Raw genomic sequence first — 18,112 nt, forward strand, 5'->3', positions numbered from 1 at the left:
CCCGTCTCTACTAAAAATACAAAATTAGCCAGGTGTGGTGGTACATGCCTGTGATCCCAGCTACTCGGGAGGCTGAGGCAGGAGAATCACTTGAACCTGGGAGGAGAGGTTGCGGTGAGCTGAGATTGCGCCATTGCACTCTAGCCTTGTCAATAAGAGTGAAACTCCGTCTCAAAACAAAAAAAAAAAAAAAAAAAAAAAAAAAAGAGAGAGAGAGAGGAGGAGTGTCTGAGGTGCTGAAAAACTGTTAGGAGTGACCGAGCCATGGCCAGGAGCCCGCATCAGGCCCAGGACATCAGGAAAGCCAGCGGGGCACAGCAAAGCTTTCTGCTGGATGCTCAAGGCATCCAAAACTTTCTTTTTTTTTTTTTTTCTGAGACAGGATCTCACTCTGTCACCCAGGCTGGAGTGCAGTGGTGCGATCACAGCTTGCTGCAGGCTCAAACTCCTGGGCGCAAGTAATCCTCCCACCTCAGCCTCCCGAGTGGCTGGGACTACAGGGTATGCACTACCACGCCCAGCTAATTTTTTCATTTTTTTTTTTTTGGTAGAGACAGAATCTTGCTATGTTGCCTAGGCTGGTCTCCAACTCCTGGGTTTAAGTGATCCTCCCACCTTGGCCTCCCAAAGTGCTGGGATTACAGGGGTCAACCACTGTGCCTGGCCAAATACCAAAACATTTTAAAAATAGGTACTAGTATTTGCAAACCAAGAGGCTTGAAACATAATTCTAGAATGCTCACTTTTCTAGAACAACCTGAAGATCTGGCCTCTCCAGGCCCCCATGGCCACAGGACAGCTGGGAGGAGTCATGGCCACCCCCTCTCATTCCTTCACTGGGCCTGCCAGGCTCTGGGGGTCCTTAGCTGAGGCCCCTGTCCTAGCACTGAGTAGCTAGAAATAATAGCAGTGGTGAACACGTGCCAGGCTCTAAGTGCACGACATGCCTTTACTCACTTGGGCTTTCTAACAACCCTCTAAGACGGGTCCTGTTATCTCTGTCTTACTGATGAGGAAACAGAGGTGGAGGGGATGAGTCACTGGCCCACGGTCACCCCGCTTGTAAGTGACACAGCAGGATTTCAGCCCAGGCCACTTGGCTCTAGAGTCCTACAGGAGCAGTGGAGAGTGGCTTGGCCGGATAAAGGGTGGCCTGGGGGAGGAAACACTGGGTGACTGACCAACACCAGTAGGAATGGGGCCTTTAGGGGAGGGACCTGCCCTGGGGGACAGATTTACAGAAAGAACAGCTGGGAATGGAGAACAGGGCCAGACAGAAGGCCACAGATCTGCGATCTGCAGCAGAGGCCACAGCACCAGGAAGGGCAGTGGGGTGCCACTGAGGGTGCGCTGCTTCACCAACCTGGGGTCCAGTCCTGACTTCTCGGGAATGTCTGGGGAACTTTAGCCATGTGCAGGGTGTCTACAGAAGAGGCGTGGCCGTGAGTGAAGCCGGGCAGGTGGAGCTGTGGCTGACCCGAGAGCATGTGTTCCAGCTGAAGTGGGCAGCCACAACCCAGCTCCACCTAGGGGAAGACAGGCCCAATGGGATCAGAACTTCTGATTGTTCTAGAGAAGTTATGCCAAGTTTCATGATTATGCATCCATGAGGGCCACATGTGGCCCGCTCGACCCTTGGCTTGTCACCTCTGATGGTTTCTCTGATTGTCAGGTTTTTCAGTTTTTACCCTCAGTGCTATAAAGAATAGGAGAGGTGGAGTGCAGGGGCTCATGCTATCATCTCAGTGCTCTGGGAAGCTGAGGCAGGAGGATCTCTTGAGGCCAGGAGTTAGAGACTAGTCTGGGCAACATAGTGAGACCCCCATCTCTATACAAAATAGGAAGAATTAGATGGACATGGTAGTGTGTACCTGTAGTCCCAGCTACTCAGGAGACTGAGGTGGGAGAATCATTTGAACCCAAACAAACTGCGCTGCCTCTAACACTGTGGAAAAGTGTCATCGAAAGGAATGAGCTACCCAACCCACGCAACACCACGGATGAATCGAAGACTCGAAGAAACATTACGCTGAGCAAAAGGAGCTGACCTGGGCTGGGCACAGTGGTCACACCTGTGATCCCAGCACTTTGGTAGACCAAGGTGGGTGGATCACCTGAGGCCAGAATTTCGAGACCAGCCTGGCCAATGTAAAAATACCATCTCTACTAAAAATATAAAATTAAATTAGCCTGGTGTGGTAGTGTGCACCTGTAGTCCCAGTTACTCGTGTGTCTATTATCTTGAATTGGGTGGTAATTATAGGGTAAATACAATTGGTAAAATCCGGTGAATTGAAGGATTAACACTGAAATGCTTTTTTTTTTTTTTTTTTTTTTTAATGAAGTCTCACTCTATCACCCAGGATGGAGTGCAATGGCGCCATCTCAGCTCATTGCAACCTCTGTCTTCTGGGTTCAAGCGATTCTCCTGCCTCACCCTCCCAAAGTGCTGGGATTACAGGCATAAGCCACCGTACCCAGCTGACTCATGCATTTTATTGTATGTAAAGTATACCTTTAAAAATGACAGCAGATGGCCGGGTACGGTGGCTTATGCCTGTAATCCTAGCACTTTGGGAGGCTGAGACGGGCAGATCACGAGGTCAAGAGATCGAGACAATCCTGGCCAACATGGTGAAACCCCATCTCTACTAAAAATACAAAAATTAGCTGGGCGTGGTGGGGTGCACCTGTAGTCCCAGCTACTCGAGAGGCTGCAGCAGGAGAATCGCTTGAACCCAGGAGGTGGAGGTTGCAGTGAGCCGAGATCACACTATTGCATTCTAGCCTGGGTGACAGAGCGAGACTCCATCTCAAAAAAAAAAAAAAAAAAGAGCAAAGCAAATATACAAACTGTGAATTCATACAGAGCAAACACACCGAGCAAATACAGTTACTGCGAGTCTGTCTCCCAGATTTTAGTTCCAGCCTATTGTCACCATGTAAGAATGTGGGTCTTATGTTGCCAGCATTCCTTTTTCAAGAGAAATCTCAAAGTCTGGGTTTTTTTTTTGTTTGTTTGTTTTTTTGTTTTTGTTTTTTTTTTAAATGGGAACTCTGATGACTTGTAAGGTTTGGCAAATTCAAAAGCAACAAAAATAGTTAAAATGCGGGGTGTGTCAAATGATGCACGGGGCTCTGTTTGGAACCTGTATTCCCGGGTCGCATATTCTCCTAGTGGGCTCAAGATGTGATTTCTTCCTGGATTTTCTACAGACTTTTAATAACACACTTTCACCTACCCACATCCCTAACAACCCAAATGTTGTTATTTGTTGCAAGAACTGAACAGAGCAAACCCTCAAAGCTGAAATAGAAAAGCTTTCCTAGGCAACATGCAAGCCCGGGAGAAGGAGTCCCTGTTAAGACAAGATACATTTGTTGACTTAGTAACCGTGAGCCCTTAGGCAAGTCTCTCAGCCTCTCTGAGCAATCAGTTTCCTCCCTAGCTCTCCCAAAACGACGCAATCCCCTAAATTAACCATGAGCTGCCTACCTGGCATTTAGTTGACACTGAGGATTTCAAGGCTTATTCTTTCTCTTTAGTGTGGCTTCAAAGAGGGAAAACCACACTGTTTCTTCTCTCTCTCTCTCTCTCTGGTTTTGTTTGTTTCTATCTCCCAAGAGTCACGGTTCTACAAACATGGCTTGCTTTCCATCCACAGTAGCTGCAGGAGAGATAGGGCTGGGCATGGTGGCTGACACCTGTAATCTCAGCATTTTGGGAGGCCAAGGTGGGCAGATTGCTTGGGCCCAGGAGTTTGAAACCAGCCTTAGACATCATGGTGAAACCTCGTCTCTAAGAAAATTAGGAAAAAAAAGAAAAGCTGGGTGTGGTTGTGTGCATCTATAGTCCCAGCTACAGGAGGCTGAGATGGGAGGATCACTTGAACCCAGGAGGTGGAGGCTTCTCATCCTTCCCCTCCTCCACCACCCCCTTCTCTCCCTCCTTCCCCTCTTCCTTCCCCTCCCCCTCCTCCTCTTCCCCCTCCTCTTCCTCTCCTCCTCCCCCTCCTCCTCCTTCCCTCCTCTCCCTCCTCCTCCTCCTTCCTCCTCCTCCCCCTCCTCCTCCTCCTCCCTCCTCTCCCTCCTCCTCCTTCCCTCCTCTCCCTCCTCCTTCCCTCCTCTCCTTCCTCCTCCTCCCCCTCCTCCTCCTCCTCCCCCCCCCCCTCCTCCTTTCTCTTCTTTTCCTTCTCCTTCTCCTTCTTCTGCTGTTTTTTAATTTTTCCAGGCTGGAGTGTAGTGGCACAATCTTGGCTCACTGCAACCTCTGCCTCCTGGGTTCAAGCGATTCTCCTGCCTCAGCCTCCCAAGTAGCTGGGAGTACAGGCACGCACCACCAGGCCTGGCTAATTTTTGTATTTTTAGTAGAGATGGGGTTTCACCATGTTGGCCAGGCTGGTCTTGAACTCCTGACCTCAGGTGATTCGCCCACCTCGGCCTCCCAAAGTACTGGGATTACAGGCGTGAGCTACTGCACCCAGCCCACTTCTTAATACTAAGATTTTTTCTCTATTCAAGAAAGTCCAGTGTAGTTTTCCAGAGATTAAGTGGCATGAGATGTAGTAACAGACTGAATACAGAAGCAAATATGAGATTCCAGCTGTCTTCTCTTAAACTGGGCATTAAAAAGATTTGCAAAAAACGTAAAACAATGCCACTGTTTCCAATAAATCTTTTGGGAAAATATGGGACTTAAAAAAAATAAAAAATTATTTAACATGCAGTAGGTTTACTATTCTTTAAAAAAGCAGTATGTAGGCCAGGCATGGTGGCTCACGCCTGTATCCCAGCACTTTGTCGAGTGGACCACCTGAGGTCAGGGGTTCAAGACCAGCCTGGCCAACATGGTGAAAACCCATCTCTACTAAAAGTACAAAAATTAGCCAGGCCTGGTGGTGCGCGCCTGTAATCCCAGTTACTCAGGAGGCTGAAAGTCACTTGAACCCAGGAGGTGGAGGTTGCAGTGAGCTGAGATTGTGCCATTGCACTCCAGCCTGGGCAACAGAAGGAGACTACATCTCAAAAAAAAAAAAAAAAAAAAAAAGGCAGTACATATTTATAATTGTTTCTTGCTTTAAATGTCTAATATGGTAAATATCTATAGCTATTGTCCACATAACAAAAGCTCCTTGGGGTCCCTTGGTGTTAAGGGGTCTGTGACCAGTTTTAGAACTTGTGCTCTGTGGCCAACTTGTAATAGCCTGTGCACCTAGGAAAACTCCTGTAAATGTTATGTCTAAACCCAAAGCCATGTAATCTGTTAAAAGGTGTCTTCTGATGAAAATAGACCCTTACTGGAAAGCCTATTTATGGCAGTAGATTCTGTTGGGGTACAAGCTGTTTATATCTCAATAAACCTTGCTGGTTAGTGCATAGTAGATTGTTAATGAATCAACAAGGTCTTTAAAAATTAATCACTAAACACTTTAACAGTAGGTCAACCATGACAGAGAGGTTAAAATTTGGAGTGTGACTTCAAGACACTTGGAGATTACTGGAGTGGAACAAGATCCAGTGGAAGCCTGTTGACCAAAAACTTCCAGCAGCACAAATCTGGGTTATAGCGGGTGGCTTTACTGATAACCCACTGTCATGGGCATTGGTGGCAAGTTCCAGCGTGGGGGCAGTTGTATGGCATGTAGGTAAGTACCTGGGCTCTGCCTTCAGTGTTTAGCTAAATCCCAGCTCTACTGACTTTGTGACTTATGGTAAGTATTCCCATTCACTGCTCTGTGCGTCAGTCTACTCATTTGTCAAATACTTAGGACTGCTGTAAGGATTAAATAAAATAATGATCTGGGGTGGGAAATGACCAGCAAAACCTGCCCTTCTCCCTTCCTTGGCACAAGGCCGATTACACTGGGCAACCCCGATTTGTGTCTAGCTGTGGCTAACTCTTGCCAGTGGAATGAAAGGGACTGTGATCCGTGCGATTTCTGCCTCCCTTGCCCTTGTCTTCCTCTCCTTTCTGCCTTCTTGCTGGTCAGGATGGTGACTGAGTCCCCTTGCAGGCTGTGTGTATGGAAAACAGTAGAGCTGCTAGCAGCCCAGGTTCCTGTTGGAACAGAGAAGCCACTGACTTGGAGCCTCCCAGTGGACCGAGACATGGAACAGAATGAATTTCCTTATTTTAGCCGTGTTATTGCTGAGTCACTTGTTCCAACAGTGCAGGCTTTCACCCTAAAACATTCATGCACATTGTTTCCAAGTGTGGCTGCTCATGATAAACGCTGGGTAAACTTTGCTATCAGGACCCTGCCGTCTTGCTCTGGAAGGATACAGCTACTGCAGTCTCAGTACAGGAAAGACACAATACTTTTTTTGTTTTTCTTAAGACAGAGTCTCATTCTGTAGCCCAGGCTGGAGTACGGTGGCACAGTCTTGGCTCACTGCAACCTCTGCCTCCTGGGTTCAAGCAATTCTCCTGCCTCAGTCTCCTAAGTAGCTGGGATTACAAGTACACACCACCAACATGCTGGCTAATTTTTGTATTTTTAATAGAGAAGGGGTTTCGCCATGTTGGCCAGGCTGGTCTTGAACTCCCTACCTCAAGTGATCTGCCCACCTCAGCCTCCCAAAGTGCTGGGATTACAGGTGTGAGCCACCACACCCGGCCACACAGAACACATTCTGAATCTTTTGCAGTGTCGCAGAGACACACGCTTTGTCTTTAGACTCCACGGCTCAGTAGGTGTGTGACGTGGGCAAGTTACTTCACCTCTGCAAATCTGCTTCATTATCCGTTAAACGAGGGAGAAATAACAACACCTCCTTCGCAGAATAGTGGCGAGTCTTCAATAAGGTAACACCTGTAAATTGTTGAGCTTTCTTCCGTAAGTGCTAAATAACCGTGTGCTACTATTTTAATGACCATCTTCCATATTCCTAGTAGAGACCAGCTCATAAATTGCCACCTGTTGAAGTTGTTCTGAATCCGGAGTTGGTCGCTGCATCTTGCAGGTGTTTTGCCCAGCGGGATGATCACCTGATAATGAAAAGCATCTGGTTTTCAGTCCCAGGGCCTTCCTGTCCCCACACAGCCAAAGCCCACTGGGAGTTAGAATAAAACAGAGAAGGCAGATATGGGACCCGCTGGCCACACCTTAGGAAATGTCTGTTCTCATGATGCCTGTTGATGTGGCTACAGCCTAGGCCTTAATGCAAACCTGGCTCTAAGAAGCAAATTGTCCCGATTTTTTTTTTCTTTTTGAGATGGGATCTTGCTCTGTTGCCCAGGATGGAGTGCAGTGGCGCGATCTCGGCTCACTGCAACCTCTGCCTCCTGGGTTCAAGCAATTCTCCTGCCTCAGCCTCCCAAGTAGCTGGAATTACAGGCGCCCACTAACATGCCCGGGTTAATTTTTGTAGTAGAGACGGGGTTTCACCATGTTGGCCAGGCGGGTCCCAAACTTCTGACCTCAGGTAATCCATCTACCTAGGCTTCCCAAAGTGCTGGATTATAGGCGTGAACCACCGTGCCCAGCCCTGATTGTTTCTGTTTGTTTGTTTTGAGATAGGATCTTGCTCTGTCACCCAGGCTGGAGTGCAGTGGCATGCTCACAGCTCACTGCAGTCTTGATCTCCTGGGCTCAAGCGATCCTCCTGCTTCAGCTTTCTGAGTAGCTAAGACTATAGGTGTGTGCCACCGCACCTGGCTAGTTATTTTTTATTTTTTGTAGAGACGGGTTCTATGTTGTGTAGGCTGGTCTCAAGCTCCAGGGCTCAAACGATCGGCCCGCCTCAGCCTCCCAAAATGCTGAGATTACAGGAGTGAGCCACCATGCCCAACCTCAAGTATTTCATGGGTTATATATGATATCATTGTCTCTAATGTCCTCTAAATTCTACAACTTTCATTCATAATCACCCACATCCCATAATAAATAGTAGAGGGGAGGCTTTAGTGATATTCCATTGACTAAAGCAAAGGCGAGCAAACTATGCTCTCCACCGGCCAGGCCAGATCTGGCCCACTGCTTGTTTTTATCAATAAAGTTTTATTGGAACACAGCCATGTTCATTTGTTTACCTATTATCTCTGGCTTTTTGTGCAACAATGGTAGAGCTGAATACTTGTGACAGAGACCACATGGCCTGCAAAGCCTAAAATATTTACTACCTGGCCCTTTACAGAAAATACTGCCCTTTGACCCATAGCATCTCCCTGTGAGGTACCGTCTCCAGAGTCCAGGGACCTGGAAGGAAAAACCTTCAAACTCTCCCATTCCCATTCCCACTCAGAAGTTGCTAAAACCCTCCAGGAAGAAACGTGAATTCCAAGCAACTGTCTGGTAACAAAGATAAATCCTTATTTGAAGCCCTCCAGCTTGACTAACAGCCCATTTGCCATCAACCTGGTTATTATGAGAATTTCAATTTAAATACAATCCTCTCTCGCTCTCTTTTTTTATTTTTCTGAGACAGAATCTCACTCTGTTGCCCAGGCTGGAGTGCAGTGGTACCATCCTGGCTCACTGCAACCTCTGCCTCGCGAGTTCAAGCAATTCTCGTGCCTCAGCCTCCGAGTAGCTGGGATTACAGGCATGAACCACCATGCCTGGTTAATACATATAATTCTTCTATGTGTGTGTCTAAACTACTGAGAAAAAGCACAAACAGGACAGAATTGTGAACAAAGCACTCTCTTGAGGCTTTTCTCTGTTAGATACTTTCAAACTTAAACAACAGGCCAGGCAAGGTGGCTCACTCCTGTAATCCCAGGCCATTGGGAGGCTGAGGCTGACAGATCACCTGAGGTCAGAAGTTCGAGACCAGCCTGATCAACATGGAGACACCCCCAAGTCTACTAAAAACGCAAAATTAGCTATTGCACTCCAGCCTGGGCAACAACAGTGAAACTCCAACAACAACAACAAAAAAATTCCAAAATAATTTTGCCAAGGGAAGAAGCTAGACAGACAAAAAGTACATACTCTACGATTCCATTTACATACGAATCTAGAATCTGGGAACAAATTTCTTGTGATGGATATATATGTTTGCCTGGGGATGGGACAGGCAGGATGAAGGGGTCACATAGGGGAAGAAGGAAATTTCTGGGAGAGATGCTGATATGGTCTGGCTGTGTCCCCACCCAAATCTCATCTTGAATTAGTAGCTCCCACAATTCCCACGTGTTGTGGGAGGGACTCGGGGGGAGATAGTGTAATCTTGGGGGCGGTTTCTCCCATACTGTTCTCGAGGTGAATACGTCTCATGAGATCTGAGGATTTTATAAGGGGTTCCCCCTTTCACTGGGTTCTCATTCTCTCTTTGCCAGCCACCATGTAAGGAGTTTCTGTGCTCTTCTGCCATGATTGTGAGGCCTCCCCAGCCATGTGGAACTGTGAGTCCATTAAACTTGCTTCCTTTATAAACTACCCAGTCTCGGGTATGTCTTTATCAGTAGTGTGCAAATGGACTAATACAGATGGGTATGTTCGCTCTCTTGTAATGGTTTCACTGGTTATCCCTGTGTCAAAACTCTTCAAATTGTACATGTATGTGTAGTTTATCATGTAATTTCTACCTCAACAAAGTTGTTTTAAATAATCATAAAAGTCTTTATATAAATGGGTTCTTATGGAAAAACATGGACCAACATCACAGGAAAGAAGCCATGGTTGAAGCCGGGATGGAGGATTAGGGGCTGGAGGGAAATGCTTGGCTTCTGAGGACTTTCATGAACTAGTGAATGCACTGCCGATTATAACGGTGTGGCAGTATTTGAGTGTCTTGGTTCTGCTTATAAGTACTTTTTTTTTTTTTTAAGAGCCAGGGTCTTGCTCTGCTGCCCAGGCTGTAGTGCAGTGGCACAATCATAGCTCATTGCAGCCTTGACCTCCCAGGCTCAAGCCATCCTCCCACCTCAACCTTCCAAGTATCTTGGACTATAGGTGTGCACCACCACATCTGGCTAATTTTTGTAATTTTTGAAGAGATGGGGATCTCACTATGTTGCCCAGGCTGATCTCTAATAACTCCTGGACTCAAGCAATCCTCCTGCCTTGGCCTCCCAAAGTGCTGGAATTACAGATGTGAGCCACTGTGCCCAGCTTCAAGTATATTCCTATCTTTAAAGGCTATGTATTTCTTCATGGAGCTAAACATCAGCACTCTGTTTTTGCTATTCAGTGTTAAAATGTCTGGAATGTATTCATTCCTGGATTCAGACATTCAGCAGATATTTCTTAAGTGCAAATGTGTGCCAGGCAGTGTTCTAAGCTCTGGGGGTTAAACAGAAAGTGTGGCAGGTCTAGCCTTACTCTTGGGTCTTCATTCTCACTCTCTCTATGGGCTTCTTCTCCCAGCCTAAGATCACGATGCTGCAGTGTTTCTCAAATTATGAACTAGAGCTACACACAAAGGCTTTTCTGACCTCTGTCTCCCTCTAGCTGCTGCACTGGCTCTCCTTTCCCTCCACAGATCAGTTCCTGACAGTCTACACTTGCCAATCCCTCTGGGACGCACCCGACCTCGCTGCAGGGTGGAGGCATCACTGCATGTCTGCTGGGAGAGTGTGGCAGCTAGCTCCCAGCTGAGTCTCCCCAAAAGGAATTGTCCTTAGCCAGAGGAAGAACAATTCCCAAATCCACAGTCTAAATCCAGTGCTTGGTCAGTGGGGAGGTCCCTGTCCTTCCTTGGGTGCAGAGCATATCTGAGGGGCATCCCAGCTGCACAGTTCCCCGAGAGGTTGGCTGAGGCCTCTGTTGCAGCCTTACTGCAGCTCAACTTCTCCCTCTGCCCTGTCCTGCCTCCCTTCCTCCCTCACCAACGTATTCTGAGTATATTTTCCAATAAGCCACCTCCACTCAGATCTGCATCTCAGAATGTGATTCTGGGGAAATCCAACCTACACCACTATCTTCACTTCCATCATCCATTAAGCCCTCATCCCACTGGGATCCGGCATCTGCCTCTATCCCAAAAATGATCTCCACTGTCACAGATCCATGCATAGCTTTCATCAAAGATTTTATTTCTTGACAGGCAGCATTTCAGACCGTGACTTTCTCCTTCCCTGAAATATCCCCTCTCCCCAGATCTGAGACTCCACTTTCTCATGGTGTCCATGCCCAACCCTCACCTCATCAATGCTTCTTCGAATCTTTGACTCTTCCTGGTCAGATCTCTAGTCTCCTTTCTTCTTCTCAAATGATATTTCCTGAGCCCTCATTCTACATGCTTACGCGTTTCCATGCCTCAGCCATCACCTGTGATTTACAAATGTGATTTACCTGTGATTTACAAATCCCAAATTGATATCTCTATCATTGGTTTCTTCCTTAAACATGCATCTATCCATCCATTTATCCATCCATTTATCTATCCATCCGTCAATCTGTGCATCCGTCCAACTATCCAGCCATCTATCCATTCGTCCATCCATCCATCCACGCATCCATGCATGCATGCATGCATGCATGCATCCATCCATCCATCCATCCATCCATCCATCCATCCATTCATCCGTCCATCTGTCCATCCGCCTGTTCATCTGTCTGTCCATCCATCCATTCATCCATGCATCCAACAAATATTTTCAGAGTACATTCTATGTGCTCTGAGCTAGGTGCTAAGGATACAGTGGTGAAAAAATAGTGTCCTCACCCCTTAAACGCAGCTACCAACTGGACAGCTCCACTGGGCTGTTTCCCAGGCTCCTTGACACATCATATTGCACACCCAACTGCCACTCCCTGCACCAGGAAACTCACTCTTATCCTCCAGGGTCCTCTCCCTTGGCTAGTACTGGTTCACCAAGTCAGAAACGCGAGATGGTCCTAGACTCCTCTTCACTCTCCACAAATCCCAGCATCCATCTCATTGGCTCTTCGCACATTCAGCTCTTCCTCGCATCTCTATGCAGAATCGCAGCCCTGATTCTGGCTTTTATAAATGCTTGCCTCAACTTCCAAATTAGTTTCCCAGCTAGCCTCAAGGCCCAGACTCTTCCGGTTCCTGCTCCACACCCTCCTAGAGGCGATGGTTAATGTTCACTCTTGAAGCACTTCACCCACCTTGGATCCCTTTTCTACCCTTCCTGACTGTGCTTGGGTGCCCCATGAAGCTGATTGCTATGGATTTCAGGTGATATCACCTGGCTCTCCTTGCTTCCTGGTATCCAGTTAGGTTTGACCAATAAGAGGTTCAAGCAGGCTGGGCGTGGTGGCTCATGCCTGTAATCCCAGCACTTTGGGAGGCTAAGGTGGGAGGATCAGTTGAGCCTGGGAGGGTGAGGTTGCAGTGAGCTGAGACTGCACCACTGCACTCCAGCTTAGGTGACACAGTGAGACCTTGTCTCAGGAAAAAAAAAAAAAAAGACACCTCTTGATAGTCTTGATAGCCGTTTATATAGATCTCATTGTCTTGGTGGCTAAACATTCCGGCTTCCAGATGAATATAGTTTATTTAACTGTTCCCTTCTTAGAACCAACACTACTAGTTTTCCCCCAATATCCAGTCTGTCCTTCTTCCCCAACAGCAGAAGCGTCACATCTAAGCTGGGGACAAGACATTCAGGATAAAGACTACGAGTTGCAGCCTCCCTGCTCATGTGATTTTCTGCCCAGTGGGATGTGAGCATAGCTGGGGGTCATGCCCTTAGTGGGGAGGAGCATGCTCTCCCCATCCCTCTGTCTCTCTCCCCACTGGCTGGGATGTGACTGTGGAAGTGAGATATCTGTGCCTATGCAGATTAAGACAGTGTTGCAAGGATGGAAGGCGTCTTAGGTCCTTAAGTAGAGCTAGGATACCAGCCCTGGACTCCTTACAGCTAGACAGTCCATGACAACAGGTTGGTCTAACTCCAAAGACCACATTAACCAATAACCACTAGCAACTCCCAAGGTAAAGAAAGGAACGTGGAAAGAGCTCGTCCTCTGTCATGCTCCCTGACCTCCGACACTCACAACTTTTGCCGTGTCTGCACGTTGCCTCAACTGTTATTTACCTAACAGCTTCTTTCAATTTAGCCCTCTTGTAAAATACAACAGAAATGTATTTATTTAAAAGGAAAACTAGCTGGGCACAATAGCTCATGTCTAATCCCAGCACTTTGGGAGGCCAAGGTGGAAGGATCGCTTGAGCCCAGGAGTTCGAGAGCAGCCTGGGAAACATAGTGAGATCTCATTTCTACAGGGGAAAAAAAAAAAAAAAAATTAGCTGGGCATGGTGATGTGAGTCTGTGGTCCCAGCTACTCAGGAGGCTGAGGTGAGAGGACCTCCTGACCCCAGGAGGTCGAAGCTACAGTGAGCCATGATCGTGCCACTGCACTCCAGCCTGAGGGACAGAGAGACCCTGTCTCTAAACAAACAAATAAAAGGAAACCTTGGCCAAGCATGGTGGCTCATGCCTGTAATCCCAATACTTTGGGAGGCCGAGGCGAGTGGATCACGAGGTCAGGAGTTCAAGACCAGCCTGGCCAAGATGGTGAAACCCCGTCTCTACTAAAAATACAAAAACTAGCCAGGCGCTGCGGCAGGCGCCTGTAATCCCAGCTACTTGGGAGGCTGAGGCAGGAGAGTTGCTTGAACCCTGGGGACAGAGATTGCAATGGGCCGAGATCACACTATTGCACTCCAGCCTGGGCGACAGAGAATACTCCATTTCAAAAAAAAAAAAAAAAAAGAAAAGAAACCTTAACAGACCATTGCTGTTTGCCATATCCAACAGGGGGTGAAGAAAAACCCAATAAAACCAAACAATGTTATTAAATCAAAAATTAAAAACAAAATCAAATACAGGTACCCGAAAAACAAGTTCCCAAAGAGAAGAATGGGCCTTTTGTTGCTTATGCCATAAGTACCTGTAGTCATTGCCAGTACCCATAACCTTTAACTTTATGCCTGAAAAGTCTCATTTTAATCACTTAGGATTTAATCATGTGATCTCATTTTCATCACGGTGACTCTAGAAAGTGCAATGATGGCAAGGGGCTTGGGTTCTGGTGTCACAGCAGAACCGGGGGGAAGCCTGCACCTCGGGCCTCCAGAGATCAATGGCTAGGCACTGGGGACTGGAAGCCCCGGCCCTAGCAAACCTCACCACAGCACTGGGTCCTAAAGGGTCTTGGGGTCACTTGCTGAGATGACTTTTTTTTTTTTTTTTACCTTTTGTTGTCAACTTATTTACTCCTTTGCCAATATTCAAATAGGTAGGCATTCATAAAACAGCGAGAAAAAAAAAAAAGAAAAAATCCTCTAAAACGGCCAAAGAATCTGTTGTACTTTACTTTTTAGAAACCTGGAAACCAGGAGCTCTGGCATTTGTGGAATAGCAGCATTAAAAATATCTACGATAGGCTGGGCTCAGTGGCTCACGCCTGTAATCCCAGCACTTTGGGAGACTGAGGTGGGCGGATCACCTGAGGTCAGGAGTTTGGGACCAGCCTGGCCAACATGGTGAAACCCTATCTCTAATAAAAAAAATTAGCCGGGTGTGGTGGTACACGCTTGTAATCCCAGCTACTCGGGAGGCTGAGGCAGAACTGCTTGAACTGGGGAGGTGGAGGTTACGGTGAGCCGAGATGGAGCCAATGCACTCCAGCCTGGGAGAGCGAGCGAGACTCCCTCAACCCAGTTCCCCTCAATAGTCACATCTTGAAAAACTATCATAGTACAATATCACAACCAGGAGACTGACAGTCATCTGTTTCACTGCATTCAGATATCCCAGGTTTTACTTGTATTCACGTGTGTGTGTGTGTGTGTGCGCGCATGTGCACGTGAGAACACGTGCATTTAAACATAAAGCAGGAAAACAAAGTGATAGCAAATTGTAATGTGCTATAAAAAAGTAAAGGTTTTAAAACATGCTGGGGCCCTATTAAATTAGACTGTCTGGGGTGGGGCCTGAGCTTTGGGATACTTACAAGTGATTTTAACAGGCAGCCAGGCCTGGAAAGCATGGCCTTAGCCTTGGAGCCCTGCCCTCATTCATTCTCTGGGGGTCTCACTATATTGCCCAGGCTGGTCTCTAACACCTGGGCTCAAGCGATTCTCCTCTCTGCCTCCCAAAGTGCTGGATTACAGCGGAGGGCCACCGCGCCTGACCCAGTGGCCGCCTTTCACTGTCCCCTTTGCCCAGTCTGTCTCAGACACCCTGGGCTCCGGGCTGTTACCTGAATTGTCCTTTCCCCAAGCTGGGCTGCTGCTTTCCGTCTTTCAGGTGTCTGCTTGGACACCACCTCCTCAAAAAGGAGTATTTTACTCCAATGCTCAGGCCATCTTTGGTGGGTTCTGAGCAGCGGTGACCAGGGATTGCCAGTGTGCCACGGAGTCCCACTGCCCCCATCCATCTCCCAGCCTCGTCTTCACAGCAGTTCTCTGTAGAGATGGGAGCAGTGGTTGAGGGGTGCTTTCCATAGAATACAGAGCCAAAGCCTTAAACAAGAGCCCCCCCCGACCCCCGAACCTCCCAAAGCCCGGGCTCAGCACTCCTGGGGGAGGGAGGGGTCTGTCGGGTACAGGAGAGGATTAGATAAGGCAGAATCACAAAGGCATAGAACTCTCCCTCTACAGTCTCAGCGTCCCTGGGGCACATCTGACCCCGTCGGGCAGGAAGTCTCCACATGGTGAGAGCACACCTTTAACCTCTCCTGAACCCTTTCTAACCTCTCTTCTCACCTTTGATAAGTGAATCTACCCAGAATGGAATACATTTTACTTCTTGTATAGCTCTCTTTTATATATGGACACTGATTTTTCTGTATAAGGCAATGATATCCACTTCCCTTTGTAAAGAAACTGGAGAAGTTGATCAAAAAATTTTTTTAAAATTTATTTTTGATCTGGGTGTCTCAGGTTGAACATGTTGCCCAGGTTGGTCTCAGATGCCTGGGCTCAAGCAATCCTCCTGCTTCAGCCTCAGGGACTACAGGTTCATGCCTCTATGCCCAGCAGAAGTTGATTTTATGACTATGAAATTGATAGAAACCCAGGCGGTTCAAGGATGTGGCAATATTAGAACAAAGTCTGTGTACTGGGTTCAGGCCTGCAGATTAGGTCCTGGCATCACTTGGTTGGAACTGTAGACTGCAGTCCTGCTCTCCCCACAGGCTGGAGCGACCTGGGGTCAACTGTTAGCCAGTGGGACTCTCTCTCTTGCCTCTTTGCCGGGGCTCAGCCAATGACTCCCTGCCACCTGTGATCTGTCAACACAGCTCTGAGGAACCTCTTCAGTCCTGCTTCTTAGAGTGGAACTGGGTCCTGACTGCACCCTGCTGTGGGGTGGTTCACCTTCCAAAAGCATCAGACTTTTTGAAGAAAAGCAATTTAAGTGGCTATTTAAAGCAGTATTTTTAGATGAAAAGATGTGGAGCAGAATGCAACATTCACATGCAGCTTAACCTAAAATTCCAACCTTTAAACTCTGCCCCTGGATCCCAGGGGGGTCCACATGCTGTGTCCTCTAGCTTTGGGGATATGTTGGTAGACAACTTGAGACACTGTCCACCAGTGCAAATGGCGCTGTGGTTTTCTGTTCCTAGGGCCAGGCTGGAAAACTCTGAAAATAACAAATGCATAAAGCACTTGGCAGGGCCGGGCACGGTAGCTCACACCTATAATCCCAGCACTTTGGGAGGCCGAGGCAGGCGGATCACTTCAGCCCAGGAGTGTGAGACCATCCTGGGTGACATGGTGACACCCCATCTCTACTAACAACAATAACAACAAAAACTTAGCTGGGCGTGGTTGCTCACACCTGTAATCCCAGCACATTGGGAGACTGAGGTGGGCGGATCACTTGAGTCCAGCAGTTCAAGACCAGCCTGGGCAAAATGATGAAATCCCATCTCTAATCATAAAAAACAAAAACAAAAACAACGAAAAAAGCTTAGCTGGGTGTGGTGGCTCACACCTGTAATCCCAGCACTTTGGGAGGCCAACGCAGGTGGATCACTTGAGCCCAGCAGTTCGAGACCAGCCTGGGCCACACGGTGAAATCCTGTCTCTAACAACAACAACAACAAAATAGCTGGGCATGGTGGTGCAAGCCTGTAGTTCCAGCTACTTGGGAGGCTGAGGTAGATCACTTGAGCCTGGGAAGTTGAGGCTGCAGTGAGCTGAGATTGAGCCACTGCACTCCAACCTGGGCGACAGAGTGACACTGTCTTAAAACAGAATAAAGCTTTTTAAAAAAGTGCCTGGCACGTAGAGAACCCTTAGCACACCAATGTTGTTACTCTCCCTTCCCTTGGACCATGTAAATACCTATTTAGGCCAAGTTCCACCAGGGCTGAAGGCCTGGTCTCTGTCAACGTCCATGTGAGTTCCAGTTCTGGCTCTTGTTCAGACTCCCCTCTGCACATCTGGAATCAAAGGATCAGCAGGAAAAGATCTGAACTTTGGAGAAGAGGGAAAACCAATTAAGTCCCAACGCATGGAAATGATGCCTTAGCCAAAAGTTAAGACAGCTTGCTCAGTGCAACCTCGATTTGTCATCCTCCCAACTTTTCGAGACTGGGTCTCAGTATATTGCCCAGGGTGGTCTCGAACTCTTGAGCTCAAGTGATCCTCCCACCTCAGCCTCCCAAAGTGCTAGGATGACATGCATGAGACAACCATGCCCGGCCATCCCTCAGTCTTGATGCAAATACTCCTCCTTCATCTCAGTCCCTACCTTCATGCTGTTCAACCTGAATTTGATCCTCTGGGTCAAGGACCCCCCTTTGACCTTAGCATCATTCCCCGGTTCATCCACCTGCACAAGCCAACAGCATGGCACTACCACAGTCTCCTGTCCTCAGGTGTCAACAGGTGACAGCTCAGCTGCTATTCCTTGCAATATTTATTCAGCCACTATCATCGATCTGAGAAGGTGGATTACAAAGACTAGTGAGAGCCTATTCAGCATGTGGTGGCCTAGCACAGTTCCTTGAAATGATGGAAGGAGCTATTTTAACTCTTGACTGGGGAAGGAAGTCCAGGGCAAGCTATCCTCCAGTCTTTTGAGGGTGGAGAGCATAGCACTGTGGAGAAGCTGAGGTTCATCAGAGCTGGGAACACACCCAGGGGAGCAGAACAAGGAGGGATATTTGAAAATGTATAAATGCCTGTGAGGCCAGGTGCAGTGGCTCACGCCTGTAATCCCAGCACTTTGGGAGGC

The 18,112-nt window shown here is 47.8% G+C and overlaps 1 long non-coding RNA gene across 1 annotated transcript; it reads right to left on the minus strand.

The window, feature by feature from the left end:
• Window positions 1-6,520: 6,520 nt before the first annotated feature.
• LOC117087480 lies at window positions 6,521-18,103 on the minus strand. Its single transcript, XR_004438828.1, has 3 exons — window positions 17,218-18,103; window positions 15,126-15,330; window positions 6,521-6,988 (listed from the first exon to the last, which is right to left on the minus strand). It is a non-coding gene; the product is annotated as an uncharacterized LOC117087480 (long non-coding RNA).
• Between the last annotated feature and the right edge of the window lie 9 nt (window positions 18,104-18,112).

Source organism: Trachypithecus francoisi, unplaced genomic scaffold (assembly GCF_009764315.1).
Source record: "Trachypithecus francoisi isolate TF-2019V2 unplaced genomic scaffold, Tfra_2.0 Lachesis_group10, whole genome shotgun sequence".
NCBI lineage: Eukaryota > Metazoa > Chordata > Mammalia > Primates > Cercopithecidae > Trachypithecus > Trachypithecus francoisi.